The 27,436-nt window shown below is 38.3% G+C and overlaps 1 long non-coding RNA gene across 1 annotated transcript in view; it reads right to left on the reverse strand.

Moving 5' to 3' along the window:
• Positions 1-7,314: 7,314 nt before the first annotated feature.
• The window catches only part of LOC111827580, a 275,198-nt gene continuing 255,076 nt past the window's right edge, over positions 7,315-27,436 (reverse strand). The window contains exon 4 of the long non-coding RNA XR_002831203.1: positions 7,315-7,376. This is a non-coding gene — a long non-coding RNA (uncharacterized LOC111827580). The remainder of the gene's footprint in view (positions 7,377-27,436) is intronic.

Genomic DNA, 27,436 nt, shown 5'->3' on the forward strand with positions numbered 1-27,436 from the left:
TGTTCCTGGAACAGACAGATAGGAAGGTACTGACATCAGGTCAGGCCTTGAGATATGGTCTCATGGTCCCTCCTCAATGTATACTGTGCTCTCTGTTCCCAGAAAACATAGATAGGAAGGTGATAATGCTGTGCTGTGTCGAGAACAAATTGCTTAAGCATGACTTTGTAACTTTGTAGTTTTTGCATATAAATTGCCATAACTCTTGGAGTCAGGTGCTGCAGTTCGAAGCAAAGGCTGAACTACAGACAGCTGGCCAGCTTAATAAAGGTTCCTAAATTTAAATTCTGAGTCGGTGGTCTATCTCGCTGAGTCAACCCATAACACTAAGGCCCGGTGCACAAAAATTGGTGCACTCGGGGGGGAGGGGGGTCCCTCAGCCCGGCCTGTGCCCTCTCGCAGTCTGGGACCCCTCGGGAGATAACGACCTGCTGGCTTAGGCCTGCTCCCGGGTGGCAGAGGGCAGGCCCAATCCCTAGGTGCAGCCCCTGGTCGGGCTCAGAGCAGGGCCGATTGGGGAGTTGGGGCGCCGCCCCCTGTCATGCACAGAGCAGGGCGGATCGGAAGGTTGTGATGCCACCCCTAGTCACGCTCAGGGTAGAGCCGATTTGGGGGTTGGGGCACCGCCCCCTGTCACACTCAAGGCAGGGTTGATGGGGAGGTTGTGGCGCCACCCCCAGTCACGCACAGAGCAGGGCCGATCAGGGGGTTGGGGCGCTGCCCCCTGTCACTCACAGAGCAGGGCCCATCAGGGGGGTTGGGGCTCCGTACCCTGTCACGCACAGAGCAGGGTCGATCAGGGGGTTGGGTAGCTCCCCCCTGTCAGGCACAGAGCAGGGCCAATCAGGGGGTTGGGGAGCTCCCCCTGTCACGCACAGAGCAGGGCCAATCAGGGGGTTGAGGAGCTCCCCCCTGTCACTCACAGAGTAGGGCTGATAGGGGAGTTGGGGCACTGCCCCCTGTCACACACAGAGCCACAGGGTGATCAGGGGGTTGGGGAGCTCCCCACTATCAGGCACAGAGCAGGGCTGATCAGGGGGTTGGGGTGCCTTCCCCTGTCAGGAACAGAGCAGGGCGGATAGGGAGGTTGTGGCCCCGCCCCCTGTCACACACAGAGCCTCAGGGCGATCAGGGGGTTTGGGCGCTGCCCTGTCACGCTGATCCCGGTGCTGGGAGGCATATTACCCTTTTACTATATAGGATAGAGGCCTGGTGCATGGGTGGGAGCCGGCTGGTTTGCCCTGAAGGGTGTCCTGGATCAGGGTGGGGGTCCCGCTTGAGTGCCTGGCCAGCCTGGGTGAGGGGCTGAGGGCTGTTTTCAGGCTGGTGGGTGACTGAAGCTCCCAACCGCTCCTTTTTTTCTTTTTTTTTTTATTCTGGGCCAGCTTTAGCTCTGAGGCTTGTCTCCAGCTCTGAGGCCTCGGCTGCTGAAAGCAGGTATCTGGTTTGTTTGGGTTCTATAATCGAAACACTGTTTCAACTCCAGCTCTGAGATCCCGGCTGGCTGAAAGCAGGTTTCTGGGGTTTTGTTTAGCTTCTATATTTGTAACAATGTTTCAAACTGCAAGCTCAGAGGCCGGCAGCGGCAGGCGGGGAACGTTGGCTTCCTCCGTCATTGAAGCCAGCAAGCCTCCTGTTAGCTTCAAGCTGCCTGGCTGCCGGCTGCCATCTTGGCTGGCAGTTAATTTGCATATCGCCCTGATTAGCCAATGGGAAGGGTAGCGGAGGTATGGCTAATTACCATGTTTCTCTTTTATTAGATAGGATATTAGAGGCCCGGCGCTCGAAATTCGTGCACCGGGAGAGAGGGGATGTCCCTCAGCCCGGCCTGCACCCTCTCCAATCTGGGACACTTTGGGGAATGTCCGACTGCCGGATTGCTGTCCCCTGTGGAATCGGGCCTAAACCGGCAGTCAGACATCCCTCTCACAATCCAGGACTACTGGCTCCTAACTGCTCGTCTGCCTGCCTGTTTGCCCTAATTGCTTCTGCCTGCCAGCCTGATCACCCCCTAACTGCTCCCCTGCTGGCCTGATTGATGCATAACTGCTCCTCTGCTGGCCCAATTGCCCCCAACTGCCCTCCCCTGCCGGCCTGATCGCCCCCAACTGCTCTCCCCTGCAGGCCTGGTTGCCCCCAACTGCCCTCCCCTGCAGGCCTAATCATTCACAACTGCCCTCCCCTGCTGGCCTGTTCATCCCCAACTGCCCTCCCCTGACAGCCTGATCGCCCACAACTGCCCTCCCCTGCTGGCTATCTTGTGGTGGTCATCTTGTGACGACATGAGGGCGACCATCTTGTGGCAGCCATCTTATGACGACATTGCGGTGGCCATCTTGTGATGACGTCACATGAGGGCATTGTGCGTGACGCCACCTAGGCTTTTATTATACAGGATATGGGATATTTATTTATTATACCAGTATATATATAGTAATTCATATCTCAAAAACCAGTGTAAGGAAATTCTGTATTAGTTGCTTAGGCTGCTATAACAAATTACTTACAAACTTATTGACTTAAAACAACAGTAAATTATTCTCTCCCAGGTTTGAAGGCTAGAAGTCCAAAATCAAATTGTTGGCAGAGCTACTACAGGTGCTGAACTTGGTGAATAGGGGAGAGTGGGTTATTTCTGACCAGGTCAGGGAAGGAAAGTTTCATGGAGGTAGTAGAAAAAATAATAAAGAAGGTGGGTGAGGGGACTGACCTGAGGGTATGGTAAGATTAAATCAGAAATGGGGTTAATTAGGTTTTACAATATCACAGGTGTTAGTTAGGAATTTTTTATTAATTAACTTAGAATTATTAAAGTCTTGTCTGAACAAAAGTGGCATGATCTTGAGGCTTCTGCTTCAGGAACCTAATGGGGCAACAGTGTTTAGGATAAGCTGGTCTCCTTTCAACCCATCTAGGACAGAGATACCAAAGAACGAAAATTAGTAAGACTCACTGGACACTTGAGGGGACGTGGAGGTGGGGGAAACCAAAGAAAATAATATATTTTGATCCAAGAGACCTGGAACTGGGGTGAAGAAAACTAGGATAATAAAAAGGAAGATGATTTTTAACTAGGAGGATAAATTCAGTGTTGATGTACTGCCTCTGAGGGACTGATATGATATTTAGTTGAAGATTTAAATAAGGATATTGTAGATATAGGACTGGAGTTTGGGAGTGACATCAGGACTAGAGATACAAATGTGTGAGCTACCAGTAGTGAAATAATTAAAGTCATGCAATTCTAAAAAGCAGTGTCAAATCATGGGAAGAGTATGAATGTGGAGTTTAATAGACATATTCCTATTCTATCTCTACCATTTACCTGTTGGATGACCTGGACAAATTGCTTAATCCCTCCATCCCCTCATATATAAAAAGGCGAAAAATAATATTATCCTTCAATGAGAATTACATGAGTTGAGTATTTAAAACACCTATCATCTTTAGATTTGCTTTCACATTTTGGTGGCATAATTCCCAGTAAGAAATACTATATTTATTTTGTAGTCACTGTCTTAAAATATGTAACACAGTTTTTATAAATTATTTTTCCTTTGATTCTGTTTTATTAAAAGCATGTTGACTCTGATCTTTGAAACTGATTTCATGACCTACGAATGGGTTGCAACCCACACTCTGGAAAACACTGGTCTCAACCAGCATCCTATAATCAAATCATACCATTACTACTCACTGTTCCCTCAACTTTCATTTTTATTACTCCCTCTGCTTGAGCTGCTTGTTAATATCATATTACTTCTTGATGGTCCAGAAGAAATAATAACTATTTACTTCCTTTACTCTACCCATATAACACTTTGTCTATAACAATATTTATCTATTGCTCAAATGGATTATAAACTTCTTGATGATAGGAAACAGGTGTTATGTATCTATGTATCCTGGAGAAATGGTTGTTCTTAAGAGGTACAGAATAAATTTTAATTAATTATTATAGAGAAAAGAGAGGGGAGGTCTGGGGAAAGAACCTTGTTGAGTACCTACTTCCAAGGCCCTGCTCTGGCCTCCTCAGGTTCTAATTCTCCCTTCATCTCTATGTGCCAAAGCTTCCATGGAAATGTTTAAGGCAGAACATTGTGACTCCTTGTTTAGGACAAAAAGACTTAGGCCAGTAATTTTTTTGGACACAGTGACTTGAGCTTGTTCATGGTTTGGGGTGTGAAAAGGTCTGGAGGAGATAAAATAAATTTGAGGAAGAAACTAAGATATATCTAGGACTTAGCTTTAGGTAAAATAATAGAAACATTCCTGTTCTGGTCTCTAGATTGCTAAATGAAAGAATCCAATAAAGGAAACATGAAATAAATTACCAGAGTAAGTATTTCATTTTAAATTATTAAAGTTTATTTCATTTTTTCAGGCCCTAAAAAACTTCTCTCTGATGGAAATGACCCCTGGCAACAGTGACATTCTGACACCATACATGATACACACAATTGTGGAGTCTGAGTTCCATGTCACAATGGCTCTGTTCTGATTACTGGTTTCACCATGCCTACCAGCCAAATTAAACTACTGGTTTTTAATGGTCTTCAGCCCACTTTGTAAATCATCATAAAGAATATTAAGTCAACCAAATAAATTTGCCTCTATGTGACTTGTTGTAAAACCTGAGGCATGATATCAAAATGTACAGGAAAAAATACCTTTTATATATGAATTTTGGACTCCATGGTGGAAGGAAATACAGTTCAACTGGTTTCATAAAATGAGCCAAAGGCAATTTGTTCCTCAGGAAACACTTCTCAGTCCTGAATGTAAAGGAAACATCAAAGTCCCAGAGTCTAAATTTCAATCTACTCTCAGGCCTAGATGCTAAGGATGATCTACATTGGTGGTCAGTCAGTATGTATGGGTAACCTGTATGCCCTACACTGGGCCTCAATTTACTTATTTTAAAATTAGGTGATTAAACTTTCATTTCTTATATCCTTTCTACCTATAATGTTTGATAGCGCCTTGCCCTTAAATCCCTTTCACCTCAAGTTTTAATCTTAAAAAATGTGAAGTATATTTATAAAGTTCTTTGGTATCCTTCAATGTTATTCAACATGATAAGAGTACTATTCACTAAACCTGAGTTTTATCATTTTAGTTCTGCCTCAGAGGCTAAGTTTTATGAGAGCCTTAATTTACATCACCAGAAGCTAATTTAATAAAAATAAAGGAACCCCTTTTGGAGCTAAATTAAAATTGGTGGGGAGGACAGAGACCCTTATGCAAAAGAAAGAAAGAAACAAACAAAAACCAGGAGGCTAAACTTAGAAGAGGGTCAAATGGTTCTGAGTTCTAAAGAAGGTTGTGCCAAGAACCTGGTCCTGCCTTTTTATGCCCTGAAAGTAGGAGTTTCTAATGGCAACTTCCCAAATCCCTGGCCTCTTGACCCAATATCTATTGTGCCATTTGCCCTATTTCCTTGAAGCACAATCCACTTGCATAGCAATTAGACAAACAGGTGCAGAGCATCGTCCATCTTAATTTAGGGAGATTTATCTTTGGAGACAACTCCAGTGTATGGGATGCAAGACACACAGCTTAGAAAATGACTGAACCCCCTTTCACAAAGAACAATATGGTACGAATGGGCACATCTCATTCTGGTCAGGAAAAATTAATGGTGTTGGTAAAAGAGGAGAAGGACTGGGAGACAGATGCCTAAAATGAGACGATAAACACTAGGTTTGTCTTGGACAAATTCCTTTATAATTTTCTCCCTGTCAAAAACTTTATTCAATTCCTCTTCACAATAAATACTTTCTGACAGAATGCATCCCAAAGTTCAGACTTTTAATATATTTTGTAATTGTACAAATAACAGCTAATTCTTGATTACTATGATTATGTCCAGCAATGGGGATTATAAAAAAGAATAAGAAATGGACACTGCTTTTAGAGACCTTACCATCTATGGGTTTGAACTGTTGTACTTATGACAAAAATAACAATAACCATCATTTATCCATTCATACCCACTAGGCACTGAGCTGAGTGGGCAATATGCATAAGCTGCCAAAGTTCCTCTGGAGACCCTGACATTGAGGTTCATGCATCAGCTCTCAAAAAAAAAAAGGACCTAACAGGAATTCAAATAATAGGCAGAGATATTTAACAACTTGAGAGCTGTCTATAGTCAACAGGCAAGAATCAGTCAATAATGAAAGAGTGCAGTGAACCAAAAGTGAAAATGAAAGAAAACCTGTGAATCACCTTTTGTGTCCTCTGTTAGACAGGCACTGGGATACTCTGAAATCCACTGAAATACCCCACATGTGGCATCCCAACAATGACTCAAACAGATGAATGTTATTTAAGTGTTTTAAGATTTTTCTAGCAAAAGACCTTGCAATACATTAAATTGCAAAACTTAGGAAGACATCATAACCCTTTGCATATCACTGCCAAAATGTACATTTTTATTTTAAATTAAAAAAAAAAACAGATTGACTTTCCTTGTAGTATTTCACAACCTTTGAGTGCAGCATTAAAATGCTTTTCTTTTCCCCCCCATGAATGATAAGCTTCTGTTTTCTTACCCTGGGCGTCTGAATCTTTTATATACTCGGGTTCTATTCACTGCCTGTTATTCAGACATTGAAATCCCAAATGTTAATTGTTCTTCCAAGTACATTGACAAAACAGCAGCTAAATAAGGGTAGACCAGACTGTGGTAGACTCTGACATGCATTTATGGAACAATGGGGCTCTGAGAGACAGCCTTGTAGCTCACGGGAAGACATAAGATGTGCTATTTTGACTGTTTCATAGCAGAATGGGGAACACACGCACACAAGGGAATTATGCATTTTACTTAGTTTTGCCCAAAGTCCTCAAGGCAACAGAATCTTGTGATGTCATCATGAACTTTCCATTTCCATTGACACAAAGGCTAAAGATTTCTAATGACATCACAAAGTAAAAAGGAATTTACTTTGATTCCATAAGAAATCTGTTACCCTCATTGAGATTTGTACAAAAATTCAAGAATCCTTCCTGACAGGGTGAATGTCACTGTGCTGATGCACAGTGGGTGACACCCTCCCTAATGCAATTCAAACCAGCCTAAAGAAAGGATTCGCAATTTAGGCTGGGTAAAAAAGACATACTGAATATTGAGGCCAAAAAATTTTCCATTTTTAAAGAAGAAAATCATTTAAATGTATATTTCTTCAGGGGCGTTAAATATTTTACTCATGTCTGGTTACTATGTTAGCAATATTTTTGTCCTTTATTGAACTGGTCACCAAAACACAGAGGAAGATACAGGAAGCTTTCACTTACAGGAATGCAGTGCAGCTCAATCTTTTGTTTTTAAGGTGCAGTGATTTCAGTCTCTAAATGTAACTTCAGGCAGCCTGAAAAGAAACAGGTTAAAATCTCTTTCAGTTATAATTGGTATTTCAGATTTAATTAAAAATTAAACTTTCATAATGTTTCACCATCCAAAGCAATGCATTATCAGTCAAGCGTGGCTTTTTTTTTCTGTTAAGAAAAAAAAAAAAACCCTCTTCCCAGAGTAGATTTTTAATGAAAAGAAAAGGATCTAAAGAGGGGAAAAAAGCAATTCTGAAAAACAAAATATGCCTCCATGTTAAGGACTTCATAATTATATGACTAGAAGCTCAGTGCTTCTCAATTTTAGCAATATTCTATCTGATTTAAAAACAACTCCTAAACAATTTCACAGCCTAAAGATTACATAAAATATTAATTTCAGAGAATAAAGACGAAAATCTATGATCACATGTTAAAGATAAATTGTGACTTTAAACAGAATTGAAAAAAAAATGTTAGACCCACTACTTTCAAATAAGTGAATAGGTGGTGGGGCAGATGGTGAAGTGGAGGTAAATGGACATATTTAACAATACAAAATGCCCACTGCAATGCACTGTGGTAAGTTTAGCTTGCCCCATACCACACATTGTATACCCTGTCACATGCAGCCAGTGCTGTTTGGAGCAGCACGGGAAGACCATCAGGATTTGAACCAGACCTCCTTGTTTAAATAACTGCAATCACATTTTTAATATGTACTTCTAATATTCAAATTAAGAGTCCAAGCATTAAAATCTCCAAGTATGTCATAAATATTTGGGCTTTAAACGTCATACTATTTTTTCAATCCTTTCTTCATACAACACCCTCTATAAAAAAGATAATAGTTTTTAAAAAAACAGACGGGATTAAGTCATTCCTATTTTTAGCTTCAAATAACTGACATGACATGATTTAGAAAAATATAGTTTTTAAATGTAAAATGGAGACAATACAATTATCTTCCTTTTACTTTACAGCATGGCAGTGCATTTTTTTTATATACTTGTAAAACTAAAGTGGTGTGTTTATGGTCACCTTCATATTAGTGCAAGGTAATATATTAATATTTCCACATATGAGAGCATGATCATAAATCCCCCCTGAAATTGCATCTATTATTAGAAAATGCATCTAGTTCTCACTTGTAAATTCTGTTTTCTTTTTCCCTTGAAGCATATGGAGGAATATTTTGAGTATTGTGTCTATTTGATGTATATAGATTTTAAATGCAAATTGGCTTAGATTCACTAAATCTATCCATGAATGGATCAAAAAAAAATCACTGACATTGACTAAACTTTTCCCCTGTTTCTCATATGCCTGAATTAGACTAAAAATGTACCAGTGTAAAGACAGAAATTATGAAGGCGTCACCAGGGACAACTGAATGAGAGGAGGGGAGTGTGTGTATTTCCTTATAAGGCAACAAAACATTCATAAAAGAAACTGACAAAAATAACTCAAGCTTAGAAATTGTATGCAATAACAATAATGCCCAATAACTGATTCAAAAATATAAAAACTGCCCACCTCTACTTAAATCTGAATCACCAATTGGTATTGTTCTACTCACCACTCAAATATGGTTAGTGAGACTGATTCACTGTCTAGTTCAGACAAGAAAAAGTGATGGAAACTAGATTGTATATTTATATATAAACGATTTAACTGACAACTAGCAGTTCAATTTAATCAGTCAGATTTCCTTTTCTTAATTCACCAGATGTGGAGTGAACTTAACTATTGGTTCAAAATAATAAAGCTATTTCTATGAATAGTCAGTTACATTCTCTACCTCTCCTCACAGCATTCCTTCTCCTCTGACCTTTCTCTTCATTTCTCTGTTTCTGCCTTTTTCCTTACTTTCACTTTCTTCCTTATTTTTCCCCTCTTTTTTTTCCCTTGGTGAGGGTAATGAAGCTCAAAAATAACATCTTGTATCCTGTTGAGGGAAACTTGGTCACAACTCTCCTTCCAGATGACAAACTCATTCTTAAATGTCTGTTTCCCAATCCAAAGAAAACAGAGCAATTGAGAAAAGAGACACAACATCACTTACCACTACCAACACCAACACTTTTAATTCCCATGCTACCTTCATCACAAGGAGGGCTGAAGTTTATTTACATTATCCCTTACCCTCAAATAAGACCACAAATAAGACTAATAACAGGACCATTTTGTGGCACTCAGGCAAACGGCTGGGCAAAACAGATGGATCTTACTTTGCGCCAGGACTCAAAAAATACAGTCGCCAACTCACTGCTGGCGACTACATATCTTGGCCCAAAGATGGACCTGGAAGTGAGACCAGTTGTCTTTGAATGCTGTTCCTATTCATATCTGCCTCATGAGAAAATCATTAACTCTGTCACTATGTAGTGGGGTTAAGTATTGGGTAGAAGCTGTTTGGAAAGATGGTCATCAAAGAAATGCAATATTCTGAAGGCATGTCAGATTAGATTAAGGAACATAAACCTTATTTTTGGCACTACTGTCTACTTTTCAACTTCCTGTTTGTTTTCTTTTCAAGTTCAGTACTATTCACTGAAACCACCTCTAAAATAGATTTCCAGATTATGTGTCATCAAAAAAGAGTAATTTGCTCCTGACATTTCAGGTTCCAAAATCTGTTACATTTTTTTCAAGTCACCTAGATCTGTCTCAGTCATTATAATATTGACCACCAGTATCAAAATTCCTTAATTAGGACCAAACTGTGTAAGGCTTTGTAGATTACAGTCAACACCCAGTAATACACTGAGATACAGCTCAGTAATCAATGCAAACTAAAAAGCCCAGAAGAATGCTTCTCTTGGCAGAGACCCTTTAGCAAAAGAATTGTATATTCTGCAGTAAAGATTCTAAATGGCTTTCCAGAGAAGTAACAAATGCATTAAATTACGGTAATCTATCGTGTAAATAAAAAATAGCCCCCAAATAATAAAAAAATGAAGGGGGGTGATCAACTATATTCATTGACCGGGAACAAAGGACTACTGTGACCACACACCCTACTTTGTAAAATCCTCATATAGATAGAAGGTCTATCCGAATGCAGGCACTTCTCTTAATGCTCTCCCATCTTTCACCATCTATTGTAACTCACTCAGATTGTTTTTGAGAGTTTACTCATCTATCTATGATTCATTATGACCCTGTTCAGATTGGATTTTTTTAAAGAGAGAGAAACATTAACCGGATACCTCCAAGACATGCCCCGGCCAGGGATCAAACCTGAAACCTAGGTATGTGCCTTGACCGAAAATTGAAATCTCAATATTTTGGCATAATGAATGATGCTCCAAACAACTGGGCCACCAGCCAGGGCCAGATTTGATATAATTTTTTTTTAATTCCTCAGCTGATGATATTTTTCCATTGGTTTTTAGAAAAAATGGAAGAGAGAGGAAAAGGCAGAGAGAAATATTGATGTGAGAGAAACACATCGATTGGTTGCCTCCTGGACAAGCCTGACCAAGACCCAGGCCAGGGAGGAGCCTGCAACCGAGGTATGTGCCTTGACTAGAATCAAACCTGGGACCTTTTGGTCTGCAGGCCAACGCTCTATCCACTAAGCCAAATCAGCTAGGGCCAGATTTGATTTTTAAGAGACAAGTCTTTTTCAGTGGTCAGCATAGAGAGTGATTTATATTTTCATTATTTCTTATTCTTTTTTTTCCACTTAAAAATTTTTATTATGAGAAATCTCAAACATATGCCAGAATAGTAAGGAAAGTAAAATGAACTACCATGTACTCATCACGCATAGTCAATGTTAATTTGACACAAAATGTAAAAGTTAATTTCTGAACTTACAATTACATCCCATTGGTCTGTATGCCAGTACTATACTCTCTTTTTTAATATAAGTTTTAAAACCAAAAGTGTAAGTCATCTAACTTTGTCCTCCTTTTCCAATTATCTTTCTGTTCTGGGTCCTTTGTATTTTTATATAGATTTTAAGATCAGCTTGTCAATTTCTATAAAATGCCTTTATTATTATTTTTTAACTTTTTAAAATTAATTAAGGTATTACATATGTGTCCTTATCCCCCCCCCATTGCTCCCACCCACCCCGTTCATGCCCTCACACACCTGGTGTATGTGTCCATTGGTTATGCTTATATGCATGCATACAAGTCCTTTGGTTGATCTCTCCCCCTTACTCCCACCCTCTCATACCTTCCCTCTGAGTTTTGAGCATCTGATCATTGTTTCTCTGTCTCTGGATCTGTTTTTTTCCATCAGTTTATGTTGTTCATTATAATCCACAAATGAGTGAGATCATGTGGTATTTATCTTTCTCTGACTGACTTATTTCGCTTAGCATAATGTTCTCCAGCTCCATCCAGGCTGTTGCAAATGGTAGGAGTTCCTTCATTTTTACAGCAGTGTAGTATTCCATTGTGTAGATGTACCACAGTTTTTTAATCCACTCATCTGCTGATGGGCACTTAGGCTGATTCCAAACCTTAGCTATTGTAAATTGTGCTGCTATGAACATAGGGGGTGCATGTATCCTTTCTGATTGGTGTTTCTGATTTCTTGGGATATATTCCTAGAAGTGGGATCACTGGGTCAAATGGAGTTCCATTTTTAGTTTTTTGAGGAAACTCCATACTGTTCTCCACAGTGGCTGCACCAGTCTGCATTCCCACCAGCAGTGCACGAGAGTTCCCTTTTCTCTGCATCCTCACCAGCACTTGTCATTTGTTGATTTGTTGATGATAGCCATTCTGACAGGTGTTAGATGGTACCTCACTGTCGTTTTGATTTGCATCTCTTGGATGATTAGTGACTTTGAGTATGTTTTCATATGTCTCTTGGCCTTCCTTATGTCCTCTAACGAAAAGTATCTACCATAAAGTATTACGTTGAGGTATGATCCCTCTATTCCCACTGAGCATTTTTATCAGAAAAGGATGTTGGACTTTGTCAAATGCTTTTTCTGCATCAATTGATATGATTATGTGATTTTTGTCTCTCAATTTGTTTATGTGATGTATCCTGTTCATTGATTTGCAGATATTGTACCAGCCTTGCATCCCCGGAATAAATCCCACTTGGTCATGGTGGGACTGGATCCGGTTTGCTAGAATTTGTTGAGGATTCTAGTATCTATGTTCATCAGAAATATTGGCCTGTAATTCTCTTTCTTTATGGTGTCTTTATCTGGTTTTGGGATTAGGGTAATGCTGGCTTCATAGAAAGAGCTTGGAAGTGTGCCTTCCTCTTGAATTTTTTGGAATAGTCTGAGAAGGATTGGTTTTGGTTCTTTGAATGTTTGGTAAAACTCCCCTGTGAAGCCATCCGGTCCAGGGCTTTTGTTTGCTGGAAGCTTTTTGATTACTGTTTCAATTTCATCAGTAGTTATCGGCCTCTTCAGGTTTTTTGATTCTTCCTGATTGAGTTTTGGAAGCTTGTATTTTTCTAGGAATATGTCCATTTCATCTAGGTTGTCCAGTTTGTTGGAGTAGAGTTGTTCGTAGTATTTTTTTACAATCCTTTGTATTTCTGTGGGGTCAGTTGTCACTTCACCTCTTTCATTTCTGATTTTGTTTATTTGGGTCATCTCTCTTTGTTTCTTGGTGAGCCTGGCTAGAGGTTCATCAATCTTGTTTATCCTTTCAAAGAACCAGCTCTTGGTTTCGTTGATTTCTTTGTATTATTTTTTTGGTCTCTATGTTGTTTATTTCTGCTATGATCTTTATTATTTCCTTCCTTCTGGTTACTGCAGGCTTTTCTTATTGCTCTCTTTCTAATTCTTTAAGTTGCATGGTTAGATAATTTATTACCATTTTTTTCTTGTTTTTTGAGGTAGGCCTGTAGAGCTATGAACTTCCCTCTTAGGACTGCTTTCATTGTGTCCCATAGATTTTGGATTTTTGTGTTTTCATTGTAATTTGTTTCCAGGATGCTTTTTATTTCTTCTTAGATCTCTTTGGTAACCCAATCATTGTTTAATAGCATGCTATTTAGCCTGCAAGTGTTTGATTTTTTTTCGTTTTTATTGTAGTTGATTTCTAATTTTATGCCATTGTGATCTGAGAAGATGCTTGTTATGATTTCTATCTTCTTGAATTTGAAGAGACTTTGCCTGTGTCCTAATATGTGGTCTATCTTTGAAAATGTCCTGTGTGCACTTGAGAAGAATGTATATTCTGTAGCTTTGGGGTGAAATGTTCTGAAGATCTCAATTAAGTCCATCTGATCTAGTGAGTAATTTAGAATTGCTGTTTCTTTGTTGATTTTTTGTTTAGAGGATTTATCCAGTGGTGTCAGTGGGGTATTAAAGTCCAGTGCTATGATTATATTGGTATCAATCTCTCCCTTGATATCTTCCAGAGTTGTTTTATGTATTTCGGTGCTCCGATATTTGGTGCATATATGTTTACCATAGTTATATCCTCTTGCTGAATTGCTCTCTTTAGTATTATGAAGTGGCCCTTCTTATCTCTTGTTATGGCCTTTACTTTGAGGTCTATTTTGTCAGATATAAGTATTGCAACCCCAGCTTTTTTCTCATTTCCATTTGCATGAAAATTTTTTTTCTATCCCTTCACTATCAGTCTGTGTGAATCCTTTGTTCTGAGGTGGGTCTCTTGAAGAGAGCAAATATATGAGTCGTGTTTTCTTATCCATTCAGCTACCCTATGTCTTTTGATTGAAGTATTTAATCCATTTACGTTTAATGTTATTATTGATATGTACTTGTTTGTCGCCATTTTTATTCTTTATATTTGTGTTCATTCTTGCCTTTCTGTTTCTTCTTTTTATAGCAGTCCCTTTAGCATTTCTTGCATTGCTGGCTTGGTGATAATAAACTCCCTTAGCACTTTTTTGTCTGTGAAGCTCCTGATTCCACATTCAATTTTGAATGAAAACCTTGCTGGGTATAGTATTCTTCGATTCATTCCCTTGCTTTGCATTACTTTGTATATTTCATTGCATTCCCTTCTGGGCTGGTGTGTTTCTGTTGATAAATCAGTTGATATTCTAATGGGAGATCCCTTGTAGGTAACTTTCTGTCTCTCTCTGGCAGCCTTTAAGATTCTTACTTTGTTGTTGATGTTTGCAAATTTAATTATGATGTGTCTTGGTGTTGGTCTTTTTGGGTTCATCTTGTTTTGGGACTCTATTTGCTTGTTGGACTTGCGTGTTTTTTTCTTGCCACCATCAGGGAAGTTTCCTGTCATTATTTCTTCAAACAGGTTTTCTATTCCTTGCTCTGCTTCCTCTTCTTCTGGTACCCCCATTATGCAGATGTTGTTTCATTTCGTGTTGTCCCAAAGTTCCCTTAGGCTCTCCTCCTGCTTTTTAAGATTTCTTCCAGTTGTGTTTGTGTGTTTTTTTCCTACCTTGTTTTCTAATTCACTGATGTGGTCCTCAGCCTCTTCTAGTCTGTTTAAGCCTTCCATTGTGTTCTTTATTGCAGCTATGTCATTCTTCATTTCCTCTTGGTTCCTTTTCATGTTGGTGACATTCTCATTCCGCTCCTTAGAATTCTCATTGAGTTGTGTGTATTTGGCATCCAGTCATTTGAGCATCCTTATAACCATTGCTGTGAATTCTTTCTCTGACATGTTACTTGCCTCCACTTCATTTAATTCCCTTTCTGGTGATTCCTCTTTTTTCTTTCCTTTGGGAATTGTTTTTTTTTTGTCTCCCCATTTTTTTGCTGTAATGTTTTAATTGTTTCTGTGTCTTAGATCCAACTGCTTTGCTACCCAGGTTCTTTTGAGGATGGTGCTAGAGGTGCGGTCTCTCAGGTCCCCTTGGCTTGGTGATCTAGCAGAGCTCCCTACTTGAGCTATTTGGTTTCTCTTGATGTAGTTGGATCTTGAATGTTAGTTTCTTATTCGTGGTTGAACTCTCATCACGGATTGGCAATGTGACTCACCCTCAGCTTCGTTGTGCAAGCTGTTTTGGATGTGATCTTGGTTCCAGCTCTTGTGGAAAAGGTTGTCTGAGGTCTCACTGGTATGTGCTCACTGTGGGTTCCCAGAGTCCATGGCCTGGGAGGAAGGAGTCTCAGGTATTGTGATTTTGGCTGGTGTGGTATGACTCTGTACCTCACTATGAGGGGCCCGAAGACCGTGACAGTGGGGGGCCAGTGTCTTGTAGTCTGTGGTTGAGGGACTATGGCCAAAGTGATTTCCCTCTCTGAATAACGAGGGGGTTCAGGATCCAGCAGCTGGGGATGTGGGAATCCCGGAGTCTATGGCTGAAACAATGTGACCTTGGCCAGGGAGGCAAGTCCTCAGCAACTCACCAAGCTGTCCAGAGGTAGGTAGCCGGGAGAGGGATGTCGTGTTGAGGGAGCCATGTGCCCTTGGTTAGAGAGGCACACATCCAGTGGCAGGTCACACTGGGGCCCAGGAGTTATCTGCAAGAAATGTGTGGTCATGGGGCCAACACACTGGATTATAGCTATTGTGGTGTGCCACCGGCTCCGTGGAGGGAGAAGTCCCAATTTCTGCTTCAGGGGATGTGCGCCCTTGGTTGGATACATGTGCTCAGCAGCTGTTTACAGAGGTGCCCAGGAGCTGTCTGCTGGGGCAGTGGGCTCAGGGGACCCATGTGCCAGAGTGGCGCTATGGGGACTGGATACCAGCAGCCAGGGTTGTGCCTTGTGGTGGCTCAGAGAATCACCCAGGGGCTGCCTGACAGGCAGTGACCAGAGGTCAGCAGCCGAGGAAGGGGAAGTCCGAGTTTCTGCTGCTGGGGCCTTGCACCCTTGGTTGGATATGAGTGCGCCTAATGGCAGCTTACAGAGGCACCCAGGAGTTGCCTGCTGGGCTGGCGGCCTCAGCAGGCCTGTGTGCTGAAACCGCACAACCGTAGTGTCTGTGGGTAGGCATCTGGGAAGGGGGAAGTCCGAATTTCTACTGCTGGGAACATGCTCCCTTGTTTGCCCAGCAGGGGCTCAAGGAGGCACCCAGAAGCCACTTATAGGGGCAACGGGCTCAGTAGGCCTGCGTCCTGGAAAGGCACAACTGTGGTGTCCGGAGGTCAGCAGCCAAGGAGGGGGAAATCCCAGTTTTTGCTGCCTTGCGCCCTTGGTTGAATTCGCATGTGCCGAGTGGGGGCTCACAGAGGCACCCAAGAGCCACCTTTGGGACAGTGTGCTCAGGAGGCTTGCATGCTGGACAAGCACAACTGTGGTGTTGGAGGTCAGCAGCTGTGGAGTAGGAAGACTCAGTTTTTGCTGCCGGGTGTTGTACCCTTGGTTGGATTTGTGCACGCCCAGTGGCGGCTCACAGAGGCACCCAGGGTCTGTTTGCCAGGGCAGTGCACTCAGAGGGGCCCTGGTGCTGAAGCCATGCAACCAAGGTGTCTGTGGGCAAGCAGCTGGGAAGGGGGAATTCAGAATTTCTACTGCCGGGGCTATACATCCTTGTTTGGATAAGAGCATGCCAAGCAGGGGCTCACAGCAGCACCCAAGAGCGGCCTATGGGGTGTTGGGCTCAGGAGGTGCAACTGAGGTGTCCGGAGGTCGGCAGTTGGGGTAGGGGGAAGTTGCACTTACTGCTGTGGGGGCCATACACCGTTGGAGGTGGACTTCTTAGGGTCTGCAGGTCTGCGGGTGGGGCAGCAGGATTTTGGCTGTAGTGGCTACAGGGTCACGGGCAGTGTCCAAGGCCACTCTGGGTGTAGGTGCTGATGAGTTCCTAGAAAAGGCCGCTCTCCCCTTCAAGATGGCATGGGCCCCATTCCCAAACCTCGCAGCACAGGGAGTGCCTGCAGCGGTGGTAGGTGCTCCCTGTTCAGGAGAGCCTGGTCTGCCAGCCCCTGCTACACCTGCTTGATTTAACTGTCCCTCACTCACTCACACACACACCACACACATCCACATACTCTCCTTTCACCCCCTCACTCACTCACACACTCTCCCTCACCTCTGTCCTGCCAGCCACCATATTCTCCCCTCTCGCCTCTATTATTTTTGATGCTATAGTGAGAATTGTTTCTTAGTTTTATTTGTTGCTAGTATAAATATAATTGATACTGTATAATGCTCTTGTATCCAGTGAACTTGCTGAACTCATTTATTTCTGTGTGTCTGCATATAAGTGTGTGTGTGAATGCAATCCTTAAGATTTTCTACATACTATATTTTCTGCAAATAAAAATATTTGTTTATTCTTCAATCTGGATGCTTTTGATTTCTTTCTTTTCTGTTGTTTTCCCACCTTCCTTTCATTTTCTTTTTCTTTACTTCTTTTTCTTTCTGAACATAAACTCCCATACAATGTTGAATAAAAGAGCTATCACAACCCTGCCTTGCTCCTAATCTTAGAGTTAAATCAGTCAATCTTTCATCATTAAGTATGATGTTAGCTGTTTTTCATAGATGCCCTTTATCAGGCTGAAGTTGAAAGTTCCTGTCACGAATAGATATTGGATTTTCCCAAATGATTTTTGTGTCTCTATTGAGATCATCATGTTGTTCTCTCATTTACTCTACTAATCTATATATATAAAACCCTAATATACAAATACACTGGGCCCCTAGTATGGTATATTACATTAATTAATTACTGAATGTTAAACTAACCTTGCTAAATTCTACATGTCTGGGTGTACAATACTTTTATAGATTGTTATATTTTGTTTGTAAATATTTTGTTGAAGATTTTGTTATCTATATTCATGAGGGATACTGTGTGTGTGTGTTTTCCTTAGTGGTTCTGACTGGCTTTGGTCTCAGGGTAATACTGTTCTCAGACTGAATAGTTTCCTCTTCCTTTATTTTTTGGAAAAGTTTGTGAAATATTGGTATTATTTAGTCTATAAATATTGGATTGGAAGCAGTAAAGCCATCTGCATCCAGAGTTTTCTTTGTAGGGTGACTTAATTTTATCTCTACTATTGTAGGTCTACTCAGATTTTCTATTTCTTCTTGAATCAGTTTCAGTAATTTGTGCACTTTCAGAAATTAGACCAATTTATATAAATTGTCCAATTGCTTAGAATATATATGTTCATAGTATTACCTTTTAACCCTTTTAATTTCTATGGAGTCTAATTTAATTCCTGGTTTTAGTATCTGTTATCTTCTGTCCTTTTTCTTTGGTTACTCTAGCCAAAGATCTGATGATCTTTTGAAAGAATCAACTTTTGGTTTCATTAATGTTCTGTATTATTTTCTATTTCATTAATTTTGGCTCTAATATTTATTATTTCCTTCCTTTGAGTTTTGTTATGTATTTATATCTTATCTATTTTTACCTACGTAATTATATTATCAGTTCTATTTATTTCTTTGGGTGGATTTTTAGTTACTTTTGATGTCATTTCCTTTTAATCTAAAAAAATTTCCTTCGATGTTTCTTATAAGGCCAATCTACTAGCCACAGATTACCTCAGGCTTTGTTTAACTTGGAATATATCTTTAATTTACCTTCATTATTGAAGAACAGTTTTGATGGATATAAAATTCTTACTTGTCACAATCTTTTTTCATCATTTTTCCTCAGCACTTTGAATATGTTATTCCTCAGTTCTCTGACTTTAATTGTTTTTGATGAGAAATCAATTGTTAATCATAGTGTTGTCCCCTCTATTGAATGAGTCTTTTTTCTCCTTCTTCTGTCAAGAATTTCTCTTTTTCTTTGGCTTTCAATGTTTGACTATATTTTGTCTATGTTTGGATCCTTTTGTGTTTTTAAAATTGGGGTTTACTGAATTTCTTAGATGTGTAGATTAATGTTATTCATCATTGCTGGCAAGTTTTTTGGTCATTATCTCTTTTTGCCCTTTCTTCCTTTCCTCCTCTACTTTTCCCCCATTACACATATGTTAGTATGCTTGATGGTGTCTCATGGATTTCTGAAGCTGTTCATTGTCTTCATTATCTTATTTTCTATTATTCAGAAAATTGGATAGTTTCTATAGATTTATAAAATTCACTCACTCTTCTGACATAAAATTTGTTCTTAAGTCCCTTTGGAAATTTTTTTTCTCATTTTAGTGGTTTCACTTTTCAACTCCAGAAATTTAATTTGTTTCTTCTTTAAAAAAAATTATATCATTACATTTATACTCTTTATTCAAAGAATAATTATAATAATATATTTAATTATTTAACAAGGTTTCCTTTAGTTATTTGAACATATTGATAATAGGTGTTTTCAAGTATTTGTGTGTTAAATTCAACTTCTGCTCTCCATGCTGAGATCCAGAGACAGTTTCTCTTGACTCCTTTTTTTTTAACAGGGTGTGGATTATAATCCTGTTTCTGTGCATGTCTCACAATTCTTTTTCTTGAAAATTGACATTCTGTATAATGTATTATAGTAATTCTGGCTTCTGATAATCCCTCCAGGGGGGTTGTTGCTTTTATTGCTGTTTATTTACTTGTTTGTTTGTTCATTTAGTGATTTCCCAGTCTAATTCTGTGGAGTCAGTCTTATCCTGTTCAGCCATTGATGCCTCTGGTCATTTTTTTATAATGCTATTTTCATTTTTTAGTTAAGACTTGCCCCTGTGTCAGCACAGTTTGTTGTTTACATCCAGTGATTAGTCAGAAGTTTTACCTAAACACCTTGGACGAATAAGCTAACACTCTTTGCAGATGGATATGTGTATGGGTTGGGGAATGCATTCAAAGTTCAAGCAGTTTATAAGTCCTCCTTGGCTATTACATTCCACTGGGTTATCTCATATCTCCTCTTTTCCCAAAGCATTAGGGTCAGCCTGGGGTATGTGGATATCCTAAACCCTCTCTGGCATTTCCTGGAATATGTGTGCAGCCTTCCAAACTATCAGTGATATGTATTAGCTTTGATTGGCCCACTATACCAGTCTCCTTTTCCAATTCTCCTTGTTAAATTTCTGGCTAATATGCTAGTCTATTGCCTATCCCAACATGAACTGCAACCTTGTGCTGTTTATACTCCTTGCTTGTTTACCACTGAGATTTCTACAGCTTCTGCAAGCTCCTAGGAATATGTGGTTTTTCATGTTCTACTCCATCAAGTTAGCCCCTTTTTGCAGTGAAGTTGGGGCTTTTCATAGCTTCTCCTTCCCTAGTAGAACTATTGTGCTAATGGAGTTTGGGAGGAGTAAGAGGTGAAGGTAGTCCAGCTACAATACCACATCACACTTATGCCTGTTGTCTTCGCATAATATTTAACGTGGCCTGTTTTACTCTCAAAAGTATCCAGTTTGGGTGATATAATTTGTTACCTACTTCCACATAGTGAGCATAAATAATTTATGGTATTCCTTCAGCAAAAAGAACACTGCCTAATTCTTTTCCTTATAATGCTAAAATCAGAGACCCTGCTACAGGTATGCATGTGTCTGGGTAGGTGGGTGAAGAGGTCCAACTATCACTGAATGAAAGTTTCCGTGATGGTCACATGTGTATAGGAAATTTTTAGCTGCCTGTTGACTGTATCTCTAGAAAGTCTAAAACTTTGCAGGATGTCAGCCAATTCTAAAAATTGTTACTTAGGTTGGGCTATAAGGATTGGGAATTGGATGGAGGATGAGGATGAGAGTGCCAAACTTATCCTATGGGAAATAAAAATTTTTACCTTACTTTACAGAGCTGAGAGGAAACATTCAATGAGAACAGCTAGAATTACATGGTTCATAATGGATTTCTTGTAAATTTGGAGCTGGACTGTACTGGAATAAATCCATTACAAGCAATTGTGGAGAATATGTCATTTAGACTTAATCTCATACAAAAAAGTAGCTCAGTCCTTGCCTGTGTAACTCAGTGGTTAGAGCATCAGCTTGCATACTGAGGGGTAAAGGGTTTGATTCCCAGTCAAGGGCACACACCTGGGTTGCAGATTCAATCCCGGCCCATGGTAGGGATGTGTGTGGGAGCAACCAATCAATGTGTCTCTCTCATATTGATGTCTCTCTCTCTCTCTCTCTCTCTCTCTCTCTCTCTCTTTCTCCCTCCCTTCCTCCCTCCCTCCCTTCCACTATCTTTAAATATATCTTCTGGAGAGAATTAACAAATAAATAAGTAGTAGCTCAGAGATCTCTCTGAAGTGGTCCAAATACTTAGTTGGAGCAGGTTAGTTTTTACCAACTTATTCCTTCAATTTCATGTCCCGTCCAGGTTATATCTCCTCAGAAACATACTAAGGAAATACGCTCATCTGGGACCTTAAATAACTCTTGTAAATCAGAAATTTCCCCTATAGAAATAGGGAGTAATACACATGTTAAAAATGGTTTTTGCTTTACGTGATAATCCACAATAATATTTCCTTAAGAACATATTCTCCTAGAGCATTTAAATTATGAATATATTTACAAAATCACTCCTATCATGTAAAATGAGATAAACATGTAGTATTTACTTCCAGGAATTTTCAAAACATTTTTTTCTTCAAAGTGACTAAAAGAAATGGAAAAATTAGTAAAATTTCAGCAGTAGAAATTGAGAATATTTAATGCATTAACTCTGAATAACTTACTCATATTTTTGGATCAACATTAATACCTCACATTTACAAAGTATCAAAGAAATCAAAGTATTCACCAAACTTCATCTCATAAAAATGTCATCATAATTTACCTTTAACCCAGGAAACAGTAACAGTAAATATGACTACTTGTATTTGGAAAACAAGGAATATAATCCATAAAACAAAGCAGTAAAATATAGCATAAATTGCTTAAGAATACGAGTAAGTCTGGTGAGAAAGTATACAATAAAAATGCATTAAATTGTACTATGAGATTTTCAATTTGGCAATATTCAAGCTATAACAAAGAAGAAACTTGGAGTCTCCATCTCCCATTTGTCTGCATATTATAAAAAAATCAAAATTAATGTTTAAAGAGATTACTTTGGTCCTATATAATGATACTTCTTCAGCTAAAATCTTGGGTAATGTGGGTGGATATTCTTTTATCTGTGTGTTTTTGTTAGGCTTCGTAATTTCTATAAGAGAATTCCAACCCAGCCTCTAACTTGATTAGTATTTCTGTTATCGATTAGAAAAGAATAGCTGTATTCAAGTGTTTTTTAATAATAAGTCTAGAATTTGCTGTCACCTAATAACAATCAAAGATATAACTTAGAGAAACAGTACCTATAGAAAATTATCTAAAGGATGTGCAAACCTTTCATTGGAATTTAGCATCTAGGTGTATTCTAAAATCTCCCTTGGAATTACACAAGAACAAGTGCTATCTACTTGGTATATACTAGTATTTTATAAGACTGAGAAAACCACATTGCACATTACTGAGATGATGTCAATCTATATTGAGGCTACAACAGTAAAATATTCATTTCTCATAAAAGTGAATATTGATCATGATATTCATGACATAATACAGTTATCCCTTTATATATTGAAGGTATTTCTTCCTACTCTTAGTATCAGCAATGTATTTCTTCAAATCATATGGTAGAAATCCAATTTGTAAATGTTTATAAGATTCTATAAAGGATGTTTTTTATATAAGTCTAAGCCCTGCCCCTTTTCTCATATTTTGTCCCTTGTTTACCCATTTTAGTTTACATTTAATCCACTTATATTACATAATTCATTTAGATTATATATGTCATTTATAACTTAAGTTATATTAAATGTACATATTTATCTATGTATGCCTTTAAACGATCTTCATTTCTTTTAGAATAAAGAAAGAACATCTGTCTCTGTTTCCATATATCAAGTCATCTAAATTTATTCTAGGATACTCCAAAATTTTAGACGCAATTATTATTTTATCTATATATATATATATATATATATATATATATATATATATATATATATATATAATTTCAGGGAGGAAGGGAGAGGGAGAGAGAAAAACATCAATGATAAGAGAGAATCATTGATCAACTGCTTCTTGCATGCTCCCTACCAGGGATTGGGCCTGCAACCAGGGTATGTGCCCTTGACCAGGATCGAACCCAAAACCATTCAGTCCTCAAGCCAATGCTCTATCCACTGAGCAAAACCAGCTAGAGCTAGATGCAATTTTTAAATGTCAACTTAGTTCTTCTAGGAGCTGAACTTGATAAACTCATCTATGCTTTGTACTGACTTTATTTAATTTCCTTCTACTTTCAATGCTATTCAAACCAGATATTTGAAGCAAATTAATAGACATACATCATCAGGGTCTGAGACTAACTTGAAGCTCAGATAAGCACCTTTTTAGCCACCTATAGGTTGTTCTTGGCTTTCTGTGCAAGAATAGAACCATTTGGAACCTATGGAGCAACAGAAACTACTTTTAGGTCATTAATAAAGCATGTAACACAGGGCAACCATAATTGATTGTGCAGATTCTGCCCTGCACAGGGTCATCAAGTCCAGAGATGCTCCGTTCTAGAAGCCATGCTTCCGGGCCCATGTTGCATCAGCTGAAGGAAGGGGTTTCTTATAATAATTTACATAAAAGTTGTACTAAACCTCTATATAAGTAACAGAGGCCCTTTATAAAAAGTTTCTATAGTATTTTTAACAAAATATAATTAATTGCTTTGGTATTTAGCTGACTGTTTAGCTGTCACATGTTACATAAATATTCAGAACAGCCTCCTAGTGATGACCTCATCTCATGAGCTTAAGTCTCCACAACCTGTAATAAACAATGCTTTAAAAACAGAATACAGCGGGAAGGCCAGGGAGGGTTGGGGGTGGGGTGGGTAAGAGATCAACCGAAGGACTTGTATGCATGCATATAAGCATAACCAATGGACACAAGACACTGGGAGGTATGGGAGGCTAGGGGAAGGTCAAGGGGAGAAAAAAAAAGGAGACATATATAATACTTTTTGTAATACTTTAAGCAATAAAACAATTAAAAAATAAATAAATAAAAAACAAAACCCCAGAATGTTAGTTATATAAATAGTTCTCTGAGAGGCTGACTTTGAAAGAGAATAATGTCCTTCTCCACAGATGATAACATACCTTATATACGGCCATATTCTCAACATACTAAAGGCTTTTCTTCCTAAGTAGAGTTGAGAAATGGGTGCAGAGCATAATGCTATTCATATTATTATTCTATCCATGATTAAGTTGTCTCCCATTTGAAATTTTAAAGCAATAAGAAAAGTGAGAGCAAAACTTCAATTAGATATGAGACAGTGGATTATTTGTATGAAGCAACACACTGCCCTTAAGTTTAGTTTATGGCTTCCACTCTCCCCAAGAGACTTTATATAGTTAACTCTCAATAAATTATTTGCAAGTGTCAAACATGACAAATTTTAATCCCAATTTGGCTTCCTCTTTTTTCTCCTGCACATCACTCAATTGTGTCCTATTCCAACTATTTGGTATTTATTCAAGTAACAGTAACTATTTTCTACAGATTAATTTAGTAATTAATAAAGTGGTATTGTATTTCATAGGGTTACTACTGATTATTTTATTATTATTCATTATTGTTGCTCATTAATACATATTAGGTTTTCTCTGATCATGCTCTATAACAGTGATGGCGAACCTTTTGAGCTCGGCGTGTCAGCATTTTGAAAAACCCTAACTTAACTCTGGTGCCGTGTCACATCTAGAAATTTTTTGATATTTGCAACCATAGTAAAACAAAGACTTATATTTTTGATATTTATTTTATATATTTAAATGCCATTTAACAAAGAAAAATCAACCAAAAAAATGAGTTCGCGTGTCACCTCTGACACGCGTGTCATAGGTTCGCCATCACTGCTCTATAAAGGTTACCTATTATATAACAAAGTACTATGACATTGCACAAGTGTTGGATCATTTCTGTTTCATAATATGGAGGTGAGAAATATATTCATAACCCATGAAAAACAAGAATAAAATGGTAAATTTGTTACTAAAGCATTTTGTATACAAAGAAATCATATTCTATACAAAGGCCGAAGACAAATTATTTTAAAGAACACTCTTGTTTCTTTATTTTTTTAACTACCTTTGTCATAGCACTACAATATTCATATGGAAAAGTGAGAGTTAGCTATGCTTATAAAGGTGAAGCACCAGAAAAGCTTCAATGCATATCTCTCAAAAACCTAATCCAATTCTATCTGAGGAGCTATCCTCTTTCTGTGAACTCTGTCATGTAGAATTACATCATCTCCCATGGCTCATATTATCTCCAATTCATAAAATGCTTTAACAAAAACTGTTATGAAGTGGGTTCTGCTATATATTCATATGACTTCCTCCTCAGTTTGGTTTAGCTCGGAAATACACAATACATCAATATGTGTTTCATTAAGACAGTTGTTTCGATATAGTAACAAGATGGGCAAATAGAGGAAGTGAGCTGGGTGTAATTTATTTACATTTTAATAAGACCTCAAATGAATGATACCATACAGGAAGCTCATAGTGAGGTTAGGGAGAAATGGTGGCTGAAAATGCCTTGAAGTTTAGAAGCTGTTAAGAATTACTTAATCAATAGTATTGCTTCTGAATTAAGATAGGATAATAGTTCCACAGGGATAGGTATTATGGTCCATGACAAACATTATTCAATGCAAGAGTTAAAAATTGAGGGGGGGGATATAAATTTTACAAAATATAATAAATTTTTAGGTTATTAATTAGAATACTTATTGAAAGCTAAAGCTTAAAATGAATGGCCCTACAATATAAAAATCTCACAAAAGCCTCTTCTTTCCTAATATACACCAAAGATTACTGCTAAAATTCCCTTTCAAGAGGGATACTACTTCATGTAAGCATTTGGATTTCTCCTACTTTGCATGTTAATTCTTTTGTGAATGATTCTATAAATCAGGGCAAGTTCTTTAATGAAATAAGAAATTCAGAATGCAATGATTTTCAGTCTATAATTATAGTAGCATGTGCTATTTCTATTTCCTAACTCTGAGCAGGGTCAACTTGGTGTGAGACAAATTATCACTGATAATGTCTCAGAGATTAATGTGCATAACATTAGTCTATCGAGTGTTGTTCAAAAGAGAAAAAAAAACTTGCAAGGGTAAATACAATTTTTAAGCAGCAAGTGAAGAAATAATAGTAAAGGTACACTATCAACAGGAAAAGCATGAAGAGGCCAGAGTGAGTTCAATATACAAAGGTGTGCTGTGAGTTCTAAGACATTTGCTTAAATATAGAACAAGAATATGACTGTATTTATGTTAGCCACTATAAAGAATAAACCTTTCATTATAATTTGTGGTTTTGGCATGTTTTCCTTATTTGTATCCTATCGACCAACTAGAAAGTAAATTCCTTGAAAGTATGTGATTCATGCTTTTCTGTACTGTAATCCATAGCATGATGCTGAGTAGAAAACTCATTCTCAATCAATATGTGTTGATTTGATTTGTGTGAAATATAAAGAATCTAGGCAAGAGGGTACAGTTTAAAAATATAAGATGCTCATTCATGCATACTATGTAAAAGAAAAAAAAGGATTCTAAAAAACAGAATAAAGTATAACACTAGGTGGGAAAAAGAGTATAAATTATGCTAACCTACACTGAAACAATAATATTATTACAAAAAAAGTCAACTGAAAATAAATCAATGTAAATGTATACTTAAATCCTACAGATAATTCAGAAGACTGCCAGAGAAATGAAAATACAATGATGGCATCATGAAAGTGATTTGCCCCAATATTACACATCATTTCTGTTATACTAGTTAAGAAGTGATAAAGTATGATTAGAAATTCCAATTTCCTGAATATATAGGATATAGATAATCTATATTATAGAGGTCTATGAATTTGCAGAGACATTATCAAGTTTTATAGATGTTCTTGATTTGAAACTGAACACAATTGCTTCAAATATAAAAACTCATAATTTCCATTGAAAATCATAATTTTACATATAGCAATTTTTAAAATTCAAAATTTGACATGGTATACTGTTAGGTAGCCTTCAAAATTTTCTTAATAAAATCCAAACTACAGAGTTTATCTAGCAATGCAGGAGCAATCTAATAATGGAAAATCAATTAGTATAAATCCCTTGGTTAATTATTATGTTCCAAAATATCCTATAACCTTTTTAAGAGAAGAAACTATGCCTAGTGAGCAATTTCTAATAGGTTGTAAGCTGGATAAATGTTTGTATGAATTTATTTGAATTGAAGAAGACATCACAAGAAAAGTC

Source organism: Myotis lucifugus, unplaced genomic scaffold (genome assembly GCF_000147115.1).
Source record: "Myotis lucifugus unplaced genomic scaffold, Myoluc2.0 scaffold_188, whole genome shotgun sequence".
Lineage (NCBI taxonomy): Eukaryota > Metazoa > Chordata > Mammalia > Chiroptera > Vespertilionidae > Myotis > Myotis lucifugus.